General features: G+C 41.3%; 1 long non-coding RNA gene across 2 annotated transcripts in view; it reads right to left on the bottom strand.

Annotated features, from left to right (window-relative positions):
* Nucleotides 1-13,069, bottom strand: part of LOC143413108 (uncharacterized) — a 61,627-nt gene extending 48,558 nt beyond the window's left edge. For both annotated transcript variants that reach the window (XR_013093688.1, XR_013093687.1), the window contains exons 1-2: nt 12,981-13,069; nt 12,646-12,764 (exon numbers count right to left, since the gene is read on the bottom strand). This is a non-coding gene — a long non-coding RNA (uncharacterized LOC143413108). The remainder of the gene's footprint in view (nt 1-12,645; nt 12,765-12,980) is intronic.
* Nucleotides 13,070-13,116: the final 47 nt, after the last annotated feature.

Raw genomic sequence — 13,116 nt, 5'->3', positions numbered from 1 at the left:
TATACCACACCTTTCCTTCCTCATTCTTCAACTGTTCTTGTGGTATGATTTCTGAATGTCCCTCCATACTAACATTGTGCATGAATTCTTTGTATTCTTCAAAGAATAACTGATCCTTCTGAAACCGTTTTAGCAGATATTGCGCCCTCTGCTGAGCCACCTGCTTGTTGTTTGGCATTCTTACTTCAGGTTTACGAAAGGGTAATTTCAAGTAATAATGGCCATCCTTAAGTACAGCTGACTCTGACATTATGTTCCTGAGCTGTTTATCTTCTACAGACATTTCTGCACGCTCATTACACTGGTTCTCCACAAAATCTTGATTATACTGCTTAACCAGCATTTCCTCTAAACTACTTATAGAAATGCGGTTTACCTGAACAAAACTAGCATCATGCTCATCCTTTTCACTACCCTGATTGAGTGGCCCATTGACAACCCAACCGAGACGAGTTAGCACAGCATAGGGTCCATTACCCTCACTGTTAATGATTCTCCAAGGTTCCAGCGCTTTGGGAGAATTTACACCAATAAGCAGCCCAATGCCAGCATTTATCGGTGTCAACTCAACATCCTTTAAGTAAGGCCATTTTCTTAAGTTTTCTTCTTTAGGGATATTTTCTTTAGTGACAGGAATAAACTTTTGAGTGTACACAACAGGCAACCTCAAATACTCATTCTGTTTCAAAGCAGCTACTTCCATACCAAAAAGTTTATAGCTACTTACTGGCCTTTCCTGACCCATAGTCTTTAACATGATTTCCACTTTCTTTCCAGATGCATTTAACTGCATCATCAACGCCTCAGTGCAAAAAGTTGCAGAGCTGCCGGGATCAAGAAAGGCGTACGTCTCCACAACCTTCGTCCCATTTTCCAACTTCACTTTTACTGGAACAACTGACAAGGCACATTCATTAGACCCGGCCCCAGTATGGCTACCAAAGTTCAAAGAAACAAGAGCATTTGAGACTGATGATTCTTTACATTCAGCTTTAGCTGCTTGCCACTGCCATTCTTTTGAGTCTATGTGAAGAACAGTAGGGTGATTTTTGTTACAGGTGTGGCACGTCAAACGATGTGGACAAGCTTTACTCATGTGGCCTCTCTTTAAGCAACCAAAGCATAAACCTTTACTCTTAAGGAATGTCACCTTTTCTTTGTTGGCTTTTAGTTTGAATGAGTCACATACGTCCAAAAAATGAGTTTGGTCACAAAACAAGCATCGAGTTTGATCTAACCCTTTATCTTCATGGTTTATCTGAATCCATTCCGGTTTGTCATTGTTCTGTTCTGAAACTACAGCAACAGAAGTAGCAAAGCTACTGCTTTTAGTTTTAAGCGGTGTCTTTGATGGTTTTGAAGCTATCTTTTCTTTTGTGTTTTGACTCTCTCCAAAAACAGGATCTAATGCAGCTCTTGTTTGCTTTTCAAGAAAATCAAGAAGATCTTTAAATCCTGCTCTGCGATCGCACTTTTCTGTTAAATCAACGATTATTAGTCGCCATTTATCACGAAGTCTAAAAGGCAACTTTGAAACAAGAATCCTCATATTGGTTGAATTTTCCAGCTCATCAAGAAACCCAGCTTCATCCATTGTGTTGAAGCAGCTTCTTAGAAAGAATGTGTAAGCTCGTAATGCTGACGCATCATCAGACTTTAAAACTGACCAGTTAAGAGCCTTGTCTATAAATGCAGACGTTATCTTTGCTCTGTTACCAAAGTTCCACTCAAGCTGCCTTTTTGCCTCAACATAAGCTGTCTGTGGACTCATGTGCATGCAACTTCTCACTAAAATTCTGGGCTGTCCTGTAGTAAACTGTTCTAAATAATAAAGCCTATCCTGCATATTATCAGTTTTAGTCTCTATTCCTTGTTCAAAAGCCTTAAGAAAGGATCTAAAACGCAAAGGATCACCACCAAAAACAGGAATGTCTATAGCTGGAAGCAGTGACAACCTCTGTTGGTTTACAAGCATCTGAGTAATTTCATTTTGCTTTCTCATAATCTCTATTAGGGCACTGCTGTGAACATCAACCTGTGAAGAGATTGGCCTTGGGCTTTCCCCTTCTGGTTTGACCTTAGCAGGTGCATGTGTCTCTAGGGGCATTGGCAAAGGAGAATGAACTAAAGGGGCTTTCTTTGTTCTTGGAGCCTTTCGAGCTGTAGCAGCAGGTATGAACTCAGTAGATGTTCCAGAAGGCGCTGTAATCCCGCCTTCTGATTCAACCTCAGCCCTGGATGCAAGGCTCTGCCGATCCTGAGCAGAGGTGAGAATTTGCCTTTTTGCATCAGCCTTAACCAACTTAGTTCTTAGAGCCAATGCTTCTTTTCTTGCTTTTAATTGAACTTCTTCCAGTTCGAGCGCATGTTTTTCTTGCAGTGCGTCCACCTCCGCTTTTAAAGCGGCTCTTTCCACTTCAGCTTCCATCAGCGCCATTGAAGCCGCACGCGAGCTTTTACTCCTTAAACTTAAGGCTGCAGTAACATTACTGGGCGCTTTACTAGAGCCCTTGCTGCCAGGTTTAGCAACTCGTTCAGAAATCATGTCGCTCGCTTCTTGCGCTACTTGTGAGACACTATCATGCGGCGCAATGTCACTGTCATGAGATGCTACCTTTGATTCAACATTAGAGGCTGCAACTTCACCCTTTTGTGGATCAGGGTCTGCATTTATCCAAGTGTCGATTTCATGCAGAAAGTCTTTAAAACTGATCAGCTTAGGTTCATACCAATCGCTGATCTGTTTCTTTTTCATCATCGTTCAGCAATTTTTGAACTGAAGTCTGTAAGTCCATAAACTCTCCCAAATAATCGTTAAATGTTCTTATGTGTTCATCTATGGAGGCTTTTGATTCTCCAGCATCAATGAGAGCATTAATGTCATTTCGTTTTCTTGTCAGAACGCCAAGCTTCGCTCTGCGTTTTTTAATTAAATTAAAAAGCTCTCTTTCTTGTTCCTCCATTTTAACCAGAAAATTCGTTTCACAAGGTCCAAAAGATAATTGTTTAATACAAATGTTTCAAGTTGCAGCTCAGCATCTCGGTTGATCCAAACAAAGTTTCGCATTTACTCACGAACTTTGCGTTATTTTTTCAGTCCATTCTGCGAAGATCCAATCTTCCAAGTCCAATCTTGCAAGCTTTTCCATCTTCCAAGTTGACATCCAAGCGAGTCAAAATGATTTTTTGACTTAAAAGTCGCGGCCTTTTACGTTCCAAACACCAAAAAGGTCCAAGAAAAGGCCGTGGGTGGCAACGGGAGGTTTGTTTTAGAACGCACTTCTGACTCCATTGTTTAAAAATCATATGCCGTTTATTTCGTGGAAAATTATAAACAAAAATCAGCCAAATAACTTATTAAAACTTAAAATTAAACGAAAGTTAACTTAATTTGCTTTAACAACTTCAAAAGTGTTCAAAAAATCATTTTCTAACCCTCCCATCTTCCCATCTGACATTTGGCAAACAAAAAACGAAAAACCTTTACCACACCCATCCGGGGTGCTCTTAATCTCTTGATTAATGGGAGGGTCCATAAGCTAATAAACCAATCACTTTCCAAAAGCTTCTCCAATAAAATTAATTACAAATTTACATAACAAAACCAGGTCAGAATATTCTTACACCTTTAAAGAAAAAACAAAAATGAATACAAATTGCATTTTATAAACATTCAACAAAAATGGCCACAACACAAACAGTTGTCCTTTGTGTCTTCCCTGGTGAACTTGATGTTTTTATCCACAGCGTTAATGTGCGCAGTGAAGGATTCCACTTCTTGTGTCTTGATTTTGACCCAGGTGTCATCTACATATCTGTACCAGTGGCTGGGTACTCTTCCTTTGAAAGAGCCAAGAGCCTTCCTTTCCACTTCCTCCATGTAAAGGTTGGCTACAATAGGTGACACGGGGGAGCCCATGGCACAGCCGTGTTTTTGTCTGTAAAAGCCTTTGTTGTATTTGAAATATGTAGTGGTGAGGCAGAGGTCTAACAGTGTGCAAATCTGATCGGGTGTGAAGTTGGTCCTGTCCTCCAAGGAGCTGTCTTCTTGTAGTCGTTTTCTGACCGTCTCCACGGCCTCCGTGGTGGGTATGCAAGTGAAGAGAGAGACTACAAAGGACACCATGGTTTCATCTGGATCCAGGGTAAGTTTCTGGACCTTGTCGGTGAAGTCAGTGGAGTTCTTGATGTGGTGTGGGGTGTTCCCCACGAGAGGAGCAAGGATGGTAGCAAGGTGTTTAGCAATGTTATAAGTGGCTGAGTTTATGCTACTGACTATGGGTCTGAGTGGGACAGCTTCCTTGTGGATTTTAGGAAGTCCGTAAATGCAGGGTATGGCATCCCCTGGGTAAAGGCGGTGATATGTAAGGCGGTCAATAATTTTGTCCTTTTCAAAGTCTTGAAGGCAAGCTCTAACTTTCTTTTTGTAGCTGCTTCTGGGGTCTCGCTTTAAGGCTTCGTAGGTATTGTTGTCACTGAGGAGAGTGGTGATCTTTGTATGGTAATCTGTAGTGTTTAGGACCACGGTGCATCTTCCCTTATCAGCTGGTAAAACAGTGATGTTGTGGTCTTTGCTCAGGGAAGCGACGGCCTTCTTTTCCTGTATTGTGAGGTTGGATGGAGGGACTTTGGCACTGGAGAGCGTGGCTGAGACTTTCATCCTGATTTGCTATGCTTCTGTCTGTGATAATTTATTAATCCGTATGGCAGATTCTGTGGCTGTGATGAGGTCCACTATGGGCAACTGTTGTGGAGAAATGGCAAAATTGAGTCCTTTGGCTAATACTCTCTTTTCAGGTTCAGTGAGAATCCTGTCTAAAAAGTTCTTAACCCATTTCTCCTGACTGACTTCAGGTGTGTTTTCTTCTTCCATTTGACCTTAGAACTGAAGAAGCTTCTCGGATGAGAGGTGAAACGTCTTCAAGTAACTTAAAGAAGTCCAGACGCTTTTCTTTGCAAGCTCCTTTGACTACGATGACCTGGATGACTGAGAACCTTCACAGACATATTTCTCTTTGTTCACAACCATTGACATGTCGAAGAGGTTAACACATGAGGAGCGGATCGAAATTGTGTTGATATCTGGTGAATGCAGTAACCAGGTCATTGCAGCAGATTTCAATGCAAGACACCCTACGAGTCCACCCATCTCCCATGCTACAATTAGCAAACTGCTTGCTAAGTTTCGTGAACCTGGTTCAGTGTTGGATTTGCCAAAATGTGGACGCAAAAAAAACTGTCACTAATGAAGAAACATCAGTGGCTGTCCTAGCTTCATTCAGCAAGAGCCCACAGCGTAGCACTCGCCACATGTCACTGGAGAGTGGCATTAGTCTAACATCCCTTCAGCGGATATTAGCTACTCAAAAATGGCACCCTTACAAACTCCAGCTACTGCAGCATCTCAACGAGGATGACCCAGATGAATTTGCAGAATGGGCAAAACAAAAATTGGAACAGGACCCTCAGTTTACGCAGAAGATTTTGTTCAGTGATGAGGCAAACTTTTATGTGAATGGTGAAGTTAACAAACAAAAACACCGCTATTGGTCTGACACTAACCCACATTGGATGGATCCCTCCAAGACTGTTGGAACAACAAAAGTGATGGTTTGGTGTAGAGATGGACCGATCCGATATTACGTATCGGTATCGGTCCGATACTGACCTAAATTACTGGATCGGATATCGGAGAAAAATAAAAAATGTAATCCGATCCATTAAATATCACGAAAGCACCTCACAAAACTTGCAACACGCCGTAACTCACCTCAGAACGTTAGCACGTCGGAGCAGTATGCATCACGTGATAGAGCGGCTGTGGCATGCGGGACCTGTCAGTGGTCTGGATAGCATGTGGAGCTTCGCTAGCAACCCGGCATTTCATCTCCGACAAAGTTATCCCGAGAGAAGTAAAGCAAGTGTGTAAGTCCATCTCTGAATGTTTGTAAAGCATTCCTGCGTTAAGCTTAACAAGCGACTGCCTCTTCTTGCTGCTACTTCAATCATGAAACTGCTTAACGATCAGCTGATCGGCTTTTCTGTCGCGAGTCCGTGTCTCTAGTTTGCTTTTGGCCCACGTTGCACCAGAAAGAGGAAACCAGCGGCTGAACAACAGCAGCACGTTTAAGCTTGATCAGCTGTTGTTAGAATTTATTTATTATTACTTTCTACTCGAGGATCTTTTTCTACGTAGCTGACGCTGGTAACTGTGCAGGGGCGGATCTAGCAAAGTTTAGCCAGGGGGGCCGATAGGGCATTAACAGGGAAAAGGGGGCACAAAGACATACTTTTCTTTCTTATTCTCATTTAAAATGTCTAGCTTTTAATAAATAATTATCTGACAGCCAAAGTTTTAATTTGATGCAAAATGTATAGAAGTCCATTACTGTATATAGTAACTATTAAGTCTAATATATATACCCTAGTAAGCTATAGTACTTTTTCCTTTGGGAAGGTACCATCTGTGCAGTCTGCAATTTTGTTGAAGAAAGATGTTGAATCTATTTAATATTTCTTGAAAAATAATTGATTTCTGTGTATTTTTTTTCACACTGCATCAAATTAAGGTTGATTACGTTGATTAAGCATCATGAGGTGGAGCGTGAGGGGTGGTTCCCTATTTTTTATTTTTTTATTTTTGTTGTTGCTGGGAGTTGGAACCCTATTAGTTAGGTTGCTTAATATTTATGCTAAGTACTCTTTAAAATACCAGAATAGGGAGGATGGTGTAGGTTTAAGTTTATTAGATTGATCAGTATTGCTGAACTATGAAATTTTTTTTTTTTGCATATAGGTATAACAGAATAGCTTTAGTGTAGCTGTTGTTTTAAACTTGAGTATGAACTTATACAAAATGCAGCAAGATATTTAAAAAACAGTTTTGTTGATTAAAAAACACTATATCGGATTCATATCGGTATCAGCAGATATCCAAATTTATGATATCGGTATCGGTATCGGACATAAAAAAGTGGTATCGTGCCATCTCTAGTTTGGTGTGGTATGTGGGGTACAACGGTAGTGGGTCCATTCTTCATCAATGGAAACCTCAAGGCCACTGGATATTTGAAATTGCTACATGATGATGTGTTTCCCTCTTTGTGCACTGAAGCTGGCACGTTCCCTGAGTTTTTCCAGCAAGATGGTGCACCACCACATTATGGGTGCCAGGTCCGAGCATTCCTAGATGAACAGTTTCCTGGAAAGCAGATTGGTCGTCGTGGGCCAGTTGAATGGCCCCCTGTCACGACCCTGGGTCTTATGACCCAGCGTTTTGAGTTTTAGATTATTTTGATGTTTATAGTATATGGTTAAGCTCATTAGGTTTTCTAGTTCATTTGTTATTAGATTCCCCTTGTGTCTTCCAACCCCTGTTAAGTCTTCCTTGCTCTTCATGTGTTTCATGTCTGTTATATTGTCAAGTTCATGTAGTCATGTCTGCGTTTCATTAGGTTTCCTATTTTATTTTCTAAGAGGTTTTGTGTTTTGTTTTACTCTTTCCCTGTGGCGTTGTTATGTTCACGTTGTGTCTACTGTGCCTTTCTGTCCCATGTTTCAGGTTCCCATGTTCTGTCTCCCCAGTTGCTGTTAAGTTTACATGTTTAGAGTTCAGTCAGTGTGTTTCCAGTCAGTGTGTCTCATGTCAGCGTTTCTAGTTTTGCTTCCCTTGTCTCGTCCAGCCTGATTACTCCTAGCTGTGCTCTCCTTCTGTGGCTCATTCCCTTGTTATCCCTCAGTGTATTTAAGCCCTGTGTTTCTCTTTGTCAGTGTTGTAGTCTCCCTCATGGCTGTCTTTCCCTATGTGTCAGTTTATCCATGTCCCAGTTTAGTTTTGTTATTTTTTGTGCCATTCTGCAATAAAGCAGCTTTTTGAGTTTAATTCCTGTGTGGTGAGTTTTGCGTTTGGGTCCTTCTCCTGCCTGCGCACAGCCAAAACATGACACCCCCAAGGTCTCCCGATCTGACCCCTTAACACTTTTATCTTTGGGGTCATCTGAAGGCAATTGTCTATGGTGTTAAGTAAATTAATTTGATTTGTGTTATTATTACTTTTATGTGATTTGGGTCTTGTAATAATACCACGGTGGTATTATGGTTTCTCTGTCCCAAATACCCATTCACAGATTCTGCTAATGGATTTGTTAGCCTGCCTGTTCAGCTGTCATGTGACTGCATGTGAAGTCCCAGAGCAAGCTGTGCTACACCAAGATCCAAGATTAGACACGTCTCTACGTCACATACTATATCATAATGCTTTTCCTCTGTCTGGATGTTCCCTTTCTATAGAACCGATTCCAATACCTTACCTCACAAATCTATTTTGCTCCTCTAGCAGACCTTTGCCTGCTTCTGACCAGTAGAGTTTCTTGTGTTTTTGTTGTTTCCGTTAGACTGAGTCCAGATTCCATACTGCAAAACCCCACTAATTTTGGAAAGCTTGGAAAATTGTCTGAAAAGTTGGTGCCTGATGAACAGCAATCCTGAAGATTACTGAGTAGTGCTAGCTGAGTATGTGTGTCATGGCAGAAAGGGGAAACTGATCCTCTTAGCAGCCTGGAATTGGCCCACTCTCAGGAAAGTGTCACTTGAGTTGGTCAACCTGAGAGTGCCAGGCAAGATTGTCTAGCCGTGTATCTCCTTCCCATAGCAACCTCCTACCTCCGCCAACTCGCAGTGGGAGTACTTCTGACCTGAAGACAATCAGCACTTGTGAGCACATGACTCTGATCTTTCCTTGAAAGTATGCCAAAGCATGCTGTACCTGGCCTCAAGGCACAAGTCCAATCCAAGGTGCCACACTGCCTGTTTGTACAATTAGTGAGCTTCTGCTGGGCAGGACCTCCTGCTGAGAGCTGCCAGGCATACCAAACTCTAGTTCAACAGAGCCCAACAAAAGACACAGACCTCACCGCAAACACATCATAACACATACGCGAACCCTAACTTCTTTGCGTCTCTTTGCTCCCACATGTAGTTTCCTTGATTTAAAAAATGTAGAGCTTGTGATCTTTTTTTATTCTTCCTTCACCTTTTTAACTCCCCACATTCTTCTTCTCGTCTTTCTTTCTTGCCTCCAGATGTTTCTCTGCACATGTCACGCAGACAGTGACAGAGGGCCGTCAAGCCATGCTCATTCCATCAATTTATTGAAAACAGATACAAATATGAGTTCATTCCTGAAGTGCAGCCCCCATTGTAACAATCAATAAAAGAAGGGCTGGTTTTGAAAGCATGCTTGGCATCTGACTGATATCAACAAAAAGCTGTACCATTGTCTCTAGGAAAGGCCTCCATTATGTTATTGAAGAAAAACCTGTGTCACAAATTTGCAAGTGAAATAACAAAAAAACATATTCTATTTTTGTATATTGTTTCAAAAGTCAGCACTATGCTTTCTAAGAATGTACATCCCTATGTCACTCTGGTTGCTGCGTGGAAGAGTCATGTCTATGCAAGTGGGAAAAACTATCAGGGAACATTAAGAGAAACTCTAACTGATGTGACTACAGTAACATCAACTGCAGGCCTTTAAGTTTCTGGAAAACAATTCAACTGTCAGTCCTGACCTCAAAACAGCCAAATTAATAGGGCCCAAGGATGGTGGTTAACAAAGGCAGATGTCTGCCACCCAAGTTGGCATCCAACATATGGTTACATCCCTTCTTCTTTAATTTGCTGAAGTCAAAAGACAGCTAAAAGCATTAAACAGTAATGTTAAATGTCAGTTCTGATTATGATAGGGATAGCAGATTCCCATGATCCACCAAGAAATCCCTACATTCTTCTAAGTTTACCAGATTTTACTACATGCTTTACAGTCTTGTCATTTGAGGCCCCAAACAGCCCAGAAGCAATTATCAGCCTGCAGAAAAGATCCCGGCTTCATTAGCCCATCTACGTGTTCCACCATGATGGACGAGGCCTGTCTTTGCTGTCAGCACCCGGGTTGAGTTAAAGAGCACCAAATGATTTTCTTCAACATGCTGTTGGCAGTACACATTATTTATGCCTTTTCTCTGTAAGCCACAGTCAACATAATTCAGACAAATTACATGTTAATCATCCTTCTGATGGGAAAGCATCCCAACACCTTAGAAAAATAGTTAACATTGAAAGTGGCTCAGCAGTGCAAATAAGTGGAACTACATAGCAAAAAAATCTTCAAATATTTGTGCTGCAGTTTGAGGATGCATTCTGTTGATAAGAAAGACCCTTATTTGGCTGCTTAAAGGAATGCCTGATTATTTTTTTTCTCATTTCACTTCGCCCATTGGGATGCCATAGGAAGATACAATAAAACAAAAATATGTGAGGAAGTGTTGAACTAATTTTACTGTGATGAAGAGTCAAATTGGAACAGCAGAGTTCAGGTAAATTTAGGTTGTTTGTTCAGTCATCCTTTAAGAATGAGTTGCTCTTAAAAGACTATGGAGGGATAGATTTCTTTTTTCAAGAGAGGAACTTTTTATATTAATTGATATCTTGTTTTTATGATTTTAATTTTGGCCATCATTTCAGTAATGTAACAGACCCTCAGAAACTCGGTGCACTGTCTTTGCTGTTCCTAGGACTGCTTCTGGACAGAGACCTCTGGTGTTCTCTTGGGAATCTGCTGGAGTCGCTCTTCCAGTTAGTACGGTCACAGCTCTGAATGCTCCTGTTACCATTACGACCACTTTAGACTTCATATACACGTAGCCAATCACAAGGGGGGCTGAAACAGACTGAGTGCAGGGGCTCCACCAGTATCCCATTATTGCTGACAGCAAGTTGACCTAGTGTTTTTTGTGGGTCACATTTAAAGTCCAACAAAATCTATGCCAATCTCATTCTTTCCACTATTTCTTGATAAAAAAAATTAAAAAGAAAGAAAATAAGAAGAGATAAGAAAACAAGATCTCCTGTAAGCAAACTAGAGGATAACTGCAGCACACTGTGATGGGCTTGAAAGTCAGTCAAGTAACATATCACTAAGTAACAGTGCTGTCAACGTGATCTATGAATAGAATGTAAAATGAGTGTTTTTATATAAAGTGATCCGCAGGTCATAATGTGGTCAGTGAGTGCAATGCCTGCTGATGGCATAGCTTGAATATGAAGACAGTACATGTTGACAGAAAGGAAATTCACTTCTTGAATCACTCTTGGGAGAAGGAAATAAATAAATCAGCGCAGAACCTTTGGGCTTCACAAAACCACAAATTATAAAGTACATTGTGCCAGTGTTACTGAGGACCATCAGTGACTTTGTGTTTCCAATTAATGATTTATGGCCTGAAATGTGCTGCATTGTGAAACTGTATCACAAAGGAATGTTGACTGGGACACTTTAAAGAAGAGATTAATAACCAGAGGATATCAGATTCCCCGAGGCAGAGGAAGACAGAGAGGGTGAAAGACAAAAGTGCAGATGCAAGACCAAGACAAGATTGTTGAGTGAGACAAATAGTATCTCTTATTGCAGTTTGCTGAGACTGCAACAGAGACAAGTTGAACATATGGTTTAGGAAATGAGATGTGCATGTTTTTGCTAGCAGTTATCTGATTTCATTTCATCATTTTATTATACCCAAACTGTCCCGAGGCAAATTACAACATACTCTGTTCTGACTCCTGAATCTTGAAATCAGGAGGATCCAGTGAATGTCTGTTTACCTTTGCCACATGCCATTGTATATGTTTTTCGTTTCGCAATATCTAATCAAGCAAATTGTCATAAAACTGGAGAACAGCATATCAAGTCTGTTTACATGTTTTATATGAGGGCTGGTTTAGCCAGCCAAACAATAACAACGCATCACAATGAACCCGGTCACCCCTTATAGACACAAACCAGAAGTTTTCTGTATTCATACTAAGTGGACACAGTTTTCCAAAAGTGTCTTTCTGCTGAATTAGTCTAAACTGTACGTTTAGTTAAACCCAACCCTGGACAGATGGGCAGACAATAAACAAGCCACAGATCAGAATCTAAATATTTCAGATGCAAAAAAAGCTGAAAAATGCAAAAAGAGAAAAAAACATGTCAAGTAATGAGAAAACTAATCTCAGCTGGAGACGTTTTCTCGCTATTCTGGGAGTGTTTCCTTACCTAGTGCTTGTTTTTCATAATGGAGTCTCAACACTTTTTCTGCTTCTGTGGTGGAAATCACACAACGGACTATACTTATTACATTATTTTCTCAGCGTGTGCCCCCCTCTTGCGTTTGTTATTGCAGAACAGAAGGATATGCTGAACGTAGAGGGGGGCAGATGCTGAGCCTGCACAATCACAACATTTTCTTTTTAATAATTGGAAGTCCTGTGGGGTCAATGACAGGGTGGAGGCATCCAGGAGGAAAGGCACAAGGGGGTCTGGATACCGAGCGAAAAAGGGTCAGGTATGCAGTCTGGTCTGCACGTGCTTGGTAGCTGGCATGTGCATCCAATCTCTGCAGCTTTAGCAGACCAGAGCAGTTAAACAATACCTCTTTGGCTGCACCCACAGTCCAGCATGCGGTCACACTTATACAAACACTATATGCAAAGAAATTATTGTTATAGTATGAGGCCACCTATACACCTACCCAGAGGAATGTTTTATCAGTATTGCATGTGGGTGTGGTGGGGGAGCTTGGGGTAACACCAGTGGCACTCACTCACATAGGATTAATGCCAGCAGGAGATCGGACCAGTGGAGCAGAACCCTCAAATTCCCAAACCCGGAGTTTTGGGAGCAGTCACCACATGAGAACTGTCCTTGGTGCAGTTTGTCATCTTATCTGCAAAATGAAAATGAAAGTGATTTATACTAGTAAACAGTATATAAAAAAGCCAACAGCTTCAACCTGCTGACATAACTTGGCTTTTCCTTTTACAGGGGAACCAGATGGACGGAGCAGATTTGGAGCTGGAAGCGCACTAGATGAACAGAACTTAGTAAAATACGTTAAAGGATTCAAAGAGTTGAATGTTTTCAGCGGCTGCCCCCCACTCACCTCCACCCGAGACTGGATATAGCGGTCCCTCATATCGGGGCTCTCCATTTACATTATTCATACGGAGGAGGGTGTGACCTGTTGGCTGTTTTTTTCTGTCTGTATAAAAACGAGAACTTCGCGTAAAAGAAAATAC

This window comes from Maylandia zebra, linkage group LG17, assembly GCF_041146795.1.
Source record: "Maylandia zebra isolate NMK-2024a linkage group LG17, Mzebra_GT3a, whole genome shotgun sequence".
NCBI lineage: Eukaryota > Metazoa > Chordata > Actinopteri > Cichliformes > Cichlidae > Maylandia > Maylandia zebra.
Note: the sequence above shows the minus strand (reverse complement) of the source record. Positions and strands in the feature narration are given on the sequence as shown.